Source organism: Monodon monoceros, unplaced genomic scaffold (genome assembly GCF_005190385.1).
Source record: "Monodon monoceros isolate NGI ecotype Baffin Bay Population unplaced genomic scaffold, NGI_Narwhal_1 Super_Scaffold_18, whole genome shotgun sequence".
In the NCBI taxonomy this organism is placed as follows: domain Eukaryota; kingdom Metazoa; phylum Chordata; class Mammalia; order Artiodactyla; family Monodontidae; genus Monodon; species Monodon monoceros.
In genome coordinates, this window is record NW_021703774.1 from 86,240,542 (window position 1) to 86,248,070 (window position 7,529).

Consider the following 7,529-nt stretch of genomic DNA (forward strand, 5'->3'; position numbering starts at 1 on the left):
GTGGCTGGTAGAATGAGATGGGAGTGTTCCTCCCTTTTCTATATTTTGGAAGAGTTTGAGAAGGATAAGTGTTAGCTCCTCTCTAAATGTTTAATAGAATTCACCTGTGAAGCCATCTGGTCCTGGGCTTTTGTTTGTTGGAAGCTTTTTAATCACAGTTTCAATTTCAGTGCTTGTGATTGGTCTGTTTATATTTTCTGTTTCTTCCTGGTTCAGTCTCGGAAAGTTGTGCATTTCTACGAGTTTGTCCAGTTCTTCCAGATTGTCCGTTTTATTGACTTAGAGTTGCTTGTAGTAATCTCTCATGATCCTTTGTATTTCTGCAGTTTCAGCTGTTACTTCTCCTTTTTCATTTGTAATTCTATTGATTTGAGTCTTCTCCCTTATTTTCTTGATGAGTCTGGCTAGTGGTTTATCTATTTTGTTTATCTTCTCAAAGAACCAGCTTTTAGTTTTATTGATCTTTGCTATCATTTCCTTCATTTCTTTTTCATTTATTTCTGATCTGATCTTTATGATTTCTTTCCTTCTGCTAACTTTGGGGTTTTTTTGTTCTTCTTCTCTAATTTCTGTAGGTGTAAGTTTAGGTTGTTTATTTGAGCTGTTTCTTGTTTCTTAAGGTAGGATTGTATTGCTATAAACTTCCCTCTTAGAACTGCTTTTGCTGCATCCCATAGGTTTTGGGTTGTCGTGTTTTCATTGTCATTTGTTTCTAGGTATTTTTTGATTTCCTCTTTGATTTCTTCAGTGATCACTTCGTTATTAAGTAGTGTATTGTTTAGCCTTCATGTGTTTGTATTTTTTACAGATTTTTTTCCTGTAATTGATATGTAGTCTCACAGCGTTGTGGTCAGAAAAGATACTTGATATGATTTCAATCTTGTAAAATTTACCAAAACTTGATTTGTGACCCAAGATATGATCTATCCTGGAGAATGTTCCATGAGCACTTGAGTAGAATGTGTATTCTGGTTTTTTTGGATGGAATGTCCCAGAAATAACAATTAAGTCTAAGTCCATCTTGTTTAATGTATCATTCAAAGCTTGTGTTTCCTTATTTATTTTCATTTTGCATGACCTGTCCATTGGTGAAAGTGGGGTGTTAAAGTCCCCTACTGTGATTGTGTTACTGTCGATTTCCCCTTTTATGGCTGTTAGTATTTGCCTTATGTATTGAGGTGCTTCTATGTTGGGTGCATAAATATTTACAATTGTTATATCTTCTTCTTGGATCAATCCCTTGATCATTATGTAGTGTCCTTCTTTGTCTCTTCTAATAGTCTTTATTTTAAAGTCTATTTTTTCTGATATGAGAATTTCCACTCCAGCTTTCTTTTGGTTTCCATTTGCATGGAATATCTTTTTCCATCCCCTTTCAGTCTGTGTGTGTCCCTAGGTCTGAATTGGGTCTCTTGTAGACAGCATCTATACAGATCTTGTTTTTGTATCCATTCAGCCAGTCTATGTCTTTTGGTTGGAGCATTTAATCCATTTACATTTAAGGTAGTTATCGATATGTATGTTCCAATTACCATTTTCTTAATTGTTTTGGGTTTGTTATTGTAGGTCTTTTCCTTCTCTTGTGTTTCCTGCCTAGAGAATTTCTTTGTCATTTGTTGTATTGCTGGTTTGGTGGTGCTGAATTCTCTTAGCTTTTGCTTGTCTGGAAAGGTTTTAATTTCTCCATCAAATCTGAATGAGATCCTTGCTGGGTAGAGTAATCTTGGTTGTAGGTTTTTCTCCTTCATCACTTTAAATATGTCCTGCCAGTCCCTTCTGGCTTGCAGAGTTTCTGCTGAAAGATCAGCTGTTAACCTTATGGGGACTCCCTTGTGTGTTATTTGTTGTTTTTCCCTTGCTGCTTTTAATATTTTTCATTTTTATTTAATTTTTGATAGTTTGATTAATATGTGTCTTGGCGTGTTTCTCCTTGGATATATCCTGTATGGGACTCTCAGTGCTTCCTGGATTTGATTAACTATTTCCTTTCCCATATTAGGGAAGTTTTCAACTATAATCTCTTCAAATATTTTCTCAGTCCCTCTCTTTTTCTCTTCTTCTTCTGGAACCCCTATAATTCGAATGTTGGTGCATTTAATGTTTTCCCAGAGGTCTCTGAGACTGTCCTCAATTCTTTTCATTCTTTTTTCTTTATTCTGCTCTGCAGTAATTTCCACTATTTTATCTTCCAGGTCACTTATCCATTCTTCTGCCTCAGTTATTCTGCTATTGATCCATTCTAGAGAATTTTTTATTTCATTTGTTGTGCCGTTTATCACTGTTTGTTTGCTCTTTAGTTCTTCTAGGTCCTTGTTAAAACTTTCTTGTATTTTCTCTATTCTATTTCCAAGATTTTGGATCATCCTTACTATCATTATTCTGAATTCTTTTTCAGGTAGACTGCCTATTTCCTCTTCATTTGTTAGGTCTGGTGGGTGTTTGCCTTGCTCCTTCATCTGCTGAGTGTTTTTCTGTCTTCTCATTTTGCTTAACTTACTGTGTTTGGGGTCTCCTTTTTGCAGGCTGCAGGTTCATAGTTCCCATTGTTTTTGGTGTTGTCTGTCCCCAGTGGGTATGGTAGGTTCAGTGGGTTGTGTAGGCTTCCTGTTGGAGGGGACTAGTGCCTGTGTTCTGGTGGATGAGGCTGGATCTTGTCTTTCTGGTGGGCAGGTCCACATCTGGTGTTGTGTCTGTGGCCTTATTATAATTCAGGCAGCCTCTCGGCTAATGGTTCGGGTTGTGTTCCTGTTTTGCTAGTTGTTCGGCATAGGGTGTCCTGCACTGTAGCTTGCTGGTCGTTGAGTGAAGCTGGGTGTTGGTGTTGAGATGGAGATCTCTGCGAGATTTTCGCCATTTGATATTACGTGGAGCTTGGAGTTCTCTGGTGGACCAGTGTCCTGAACTTGGCTCTCCCACCTCAGAGGCACAGCCCTGACGCCTGGCTGGAGCAACAAGAGCCTTTCATCCACACGGCTCAGAATAAAAGGGAGAAAATGTAGAAAGAAAGAAGATAAAATAAAATAAAGTAAAATAAAATAATATAAAGTTATTAAAAATAATTATTAAGAGAAAATTTTTAAAAAGTAAAAAAAAAACCCAAAAAACAGAAAAACGGACAGACAGAACCCTAGGACAAATGGTAAAAGCAAAGGTATACAGACAAAGTCATACACAGAAGCGTATACATACACACTCACAAAAAGAGAAAAAGGGGAAAAAAAAAATCTTTGCTCGCAATGTCCACCTCCTCAATTTGGGATGATTCATTTGTCTATTCAGGTATTCCACAGATGCAGAGTACATCAAGTTGATTGTGGAGATTTAATCCTCTGCTCCTGAGGCTGCTGGAAGAAATTTTCCTTTCTCTTCTTTGTTCGCACAGCCCTCGGGGTTCAGCTTTGGATTTGGACCCACCTCTGCGTGTAGGTCACCTAGGGTGTCTGTTCTTCACTCAGACAGGACGGGGTTAAAGGAGCAGCTGATTTGGTGGCTCTGGCTCACTCAGGCCGGGTGGGAGGGAGGGCTATGGAGTGCCAGGCGAGCCTGTGGCGGCAGAGGCCGGTGTGACGTTGCAACAGTCTGAGGCGTACCGTGCGTTCTCCCAGGGAAGTTGTCCCTGGATCTCGGGACCCTGGCAGTGGCGGGCTGCACAGGCTCTTGGGAGGGAAGGTGTGGCTAGTGACCTGTGCTTGCACATAGGTTTCTTGGTGGCTGCAGCAGCAGCCTTAGCATCTCATGCCCGTCTCTAGTGTCTGCACTGATATCCTTGGCTCGCGCCCGTCTCTGGAGTTTGTTTAGGCGGTGCTCTGAATATCCTCTCCTCACGTGCCCTGAAACAATGGTCTCTTGCCTCTTAGGTAGGTCCAGACTTTTTCCTGGACTCTCTCCTGGCTAGCTGTGGCGCACTAGTCCCCTTAAGGCTGTGTTCATGCAGCCAACCCCAGCCCTCTCCCTGGGATCTGACCTCCGAACCCAGACCTCAGCTCCCAGACCACATCCGCCCTGGTGGAGGAGCAGACAGTCCTCTCAGGCTGGTGAGTGCTGGTTGGCACTGATCCTCTGTGCGGGAATCTCCGCTTTGCCCTCTGCACCCTTGTTGCTACGCTCTCCTCTGTGGCTGCAAAGCTTCCCCCAGCTGCCATCCCCCCACTCCCCGCCCCGTCCCCCATCTCCACCAGTGAAGGGGCGTCCTAGTGTGTGGAAACTTTTCCTCCTTCACAGCTCCCTCCCAGTGGTGCAGGTCCCGTCTCTATTCTTTTGTCTCTGTTTTTTCTTTCTTCTTTTGCCCTACCTTGGTACGTGGGGAGTTTCTTGCCTTTTGGGAGGTCTGAGGTCTTCTGCCAGCGTTCAGTAGGTATTCTGTAGGAGTTGCTCCACATATAGTTGTATATCTGATGTATTTGTGGGGAAGAAGGTGTTCTTGATGTCTTACTCTTCTGCCATCTTGAAGGTCTCTGTTTGTAGATTTTTTGATGATGGCCATTCTAACCAGTGTGAGGTGATACCTCACTGTAGTTCTGATTTGCATTTCTCTAGTAATTAGTGATGTTGAGCATCTTTTCATGTATTTGTTGGCCATCTGTATGTCTTCTTTGGAGAAATGTCTATTTAGGACTTCTGCCCAGTTTTTGATTGGGTTGTTTGTTGTATGGAAACACAAAAGACTTCGAATAGTGAAAGCAATCTTTAGAAACAAAACTGGAGGTGGAAGAATCAGTATCCCTGACTTCAGACTATAGTACAAAGCTACAGTCATCAAGACAATATGGTACTGGGACGAAAACAGAAATATAGATCAATGGAAAAAGACAAAGTCCAGAGTTAGACCCACACACTGATGGTCACTTAATCTATGACAAAGGAGGCCAGTTATACAATGGACCAAAGATAGCCTCTTCAATAAATGGTGCTGGGAAAACTGGACAGCTACATGTAAAAGAATGAAATTAGAACACTCCCTAACACCATGCACAAAAATAAACTCAAAATGGATTAAAGACCTAAATGTAAGGCCAGACACTATCAAACTCTTAGAAGAAAATACAAGCAGAACACTCTATGACATAAATCACAGCAAGATACTTTTTGAGCCACCTCCTAGAGTAATAGAAATAAAAACAAAAATAAACAAATGGGACCAAATGAAATTTAAAAGCTTTTGCACAGCAAAGGAAACCATAAACAAGATGAAAAGACAGCCCTCATAATGGGAGAAAATATTTGCAAACAAAGCAACTGACAATGGTTTAATCTCCAAAATATGCATGCAGCTCAATTTCAAAAAAACAAACAAGCCAGTCCAAAAATGGGCAGAAGACGTAAACAGACATTTATCCAAAGAAGATATACAGATTGCCAACAAACACATGAAAGGATGCTCAACATCACTAATCATTAGAGAAGTGCAAATCAAAACCACAATCAGGTATCAGCTCACACTGGTCAGAATGGCCATCATCAAAAAAACCTACAAACAATAAAAGCTGGAGAGGGTGTGGAGATAAGGGAACCTTCTTGCTCTGCTGGTGGGAATGTAAATTGATACAGCCACCATGGAGAACAGTATGGAGGTTCCTTAAAAAACTAAAAATAGAACTACCATATGACCCAGCAATCCCACTACTGGGCATGTACCCTGAGAAAACCATAATTCAAAAGACGCATGTATGACAGTGTTCAACTGAAGCACTATTTACAATAGCCAGGACATAGAAGCAACCTAAGTGTCCATGTATAGATGAATGGATAAAGAAGATGTGGCACATATATACAATGGAATATTACTCAGCCATAGTAAGAAACAAAATTGAGTTATTTGTAGTGAGGTGGATGGACCTAGAGTCTGTCATACTGAGTGAAGTAAGTCAGAAAGAGAAAAACAAATACCGTATGTTAACACGTATATATGGAATCTAAAAAACAAAACAAAAACAAAAAAGGATCTGATGAATCTAGAGACAGGACAGGAATAAAGACACAGATGTAGAGAATGGACTTTAGGACATGGGGAGGGGGAAGGGTAAGCTGGGACAAAGTGAGAGAGTAGCATTTACATATATACACTACCAAATGTAAGATAGATAGCTAGTGGGAAGCAGCTGCATAGCACATGGAGATCAGCTCTGTTTTTTGTGACCACCTAGAGGGGTGGGATAGGGAGTGTGGGAGGGAGGCGCAAGGGGGAGGGGTTATAGGGATATATGTCTTAGCTGATTCATTTTGTTGTACGGCAGAAACTAGCACAACATTTTAAAGCAATTATACTCCAATAAAGATGTTAAAAAAAAGATTGCACAGAAAAATGGTGAAAATTAAGTATTCTAAAATGTTAAAGATCATTACCTTTGTTGAGATTTTGATTTATAGTTATTTTTCTTAACTTTTTTGTTTTCTAAAAGTACTACTGTATTATTTTTCTTCATCAATTTCATTGGTAATATATATTTATTATACTCTATAAATAACGTGGTCATTCATTCTTCACCGAGGTGGTGAAGGATAGAGACATGATCTTACACTTAATGCCATCAAGTGAAGCAAAGGCAGAGATGTGGAAAGGAAATATTGACACCTAAATATTTGACAAGGCAAGGTTTATTACTCACAGAAAAAGGTAACAGAAAGAATTCTAAGATATTGAAGGATTCCAAAAGCCCATGTACACTTTTTGTTGCAAACACTTGAGAATATTATAAAATGATTCAAGAATGAACAAAATCAAGAATGTCAGAACAGTAAAGACCAAGTATTAAAGGGTCAGGAATGAGCCGTGAAATTACTTAAACAAAAAGGTCCATTTGTGCAGTAAATGCTTGCCGTATTTCCAACCAACACTACACAGAAGTGGATGGAAGTTTTTTGGTAATTTTCTCTCTTTATATATTTTATTAATAAAATTGATGATTTAAAAATATTTCTTTAACAGACTCACAGACATAGAGAACAACCTATTGGTTACCAGTGCAGTGGGGGTGGGGAGTGGGAGGTACAAACCATTGGATATAAGATAGGCTCAAGGATGTATTGTACAACACGGGAGATATAGACAATATTTTTTAATAACTGTAAATGGAAAGTAACATTTTTAAATTGTAATTTTAAAAAAGTTAAATTAATAAAATTAAAATAAAAAGGATTAATCTCCAAAATATACAAACAGCTCATGAAGCTCAATATCAGAAAAAACAAACTTTTTTTAAATTAAAAAAACCGAAATTTATTTTATTAAGTGCCTGCTATGTGCCAGGTATTATTTCAAGGCACTATTAAAGGTCCTCTTGCTTAATTCTAACAGCCATACTAGGTTGAGATTATTATCAATAATCCTCAGGGTACAGCCTCTCAATTCTGTCCTTAGGGTACAGCCTCTCAATTCTTTGAGATTGAGTCTAGGCCTGATCTTTGGATACTGAGGATGCCTGAGGGGTAACTGTTATGTAAAAATGGTTATCACAATGTACCTTGAACACTGAAACTTGGGAGTTGGAGTGAATCTTGAAGAAACACCAGAGATCTTTCCTGACTGCCAC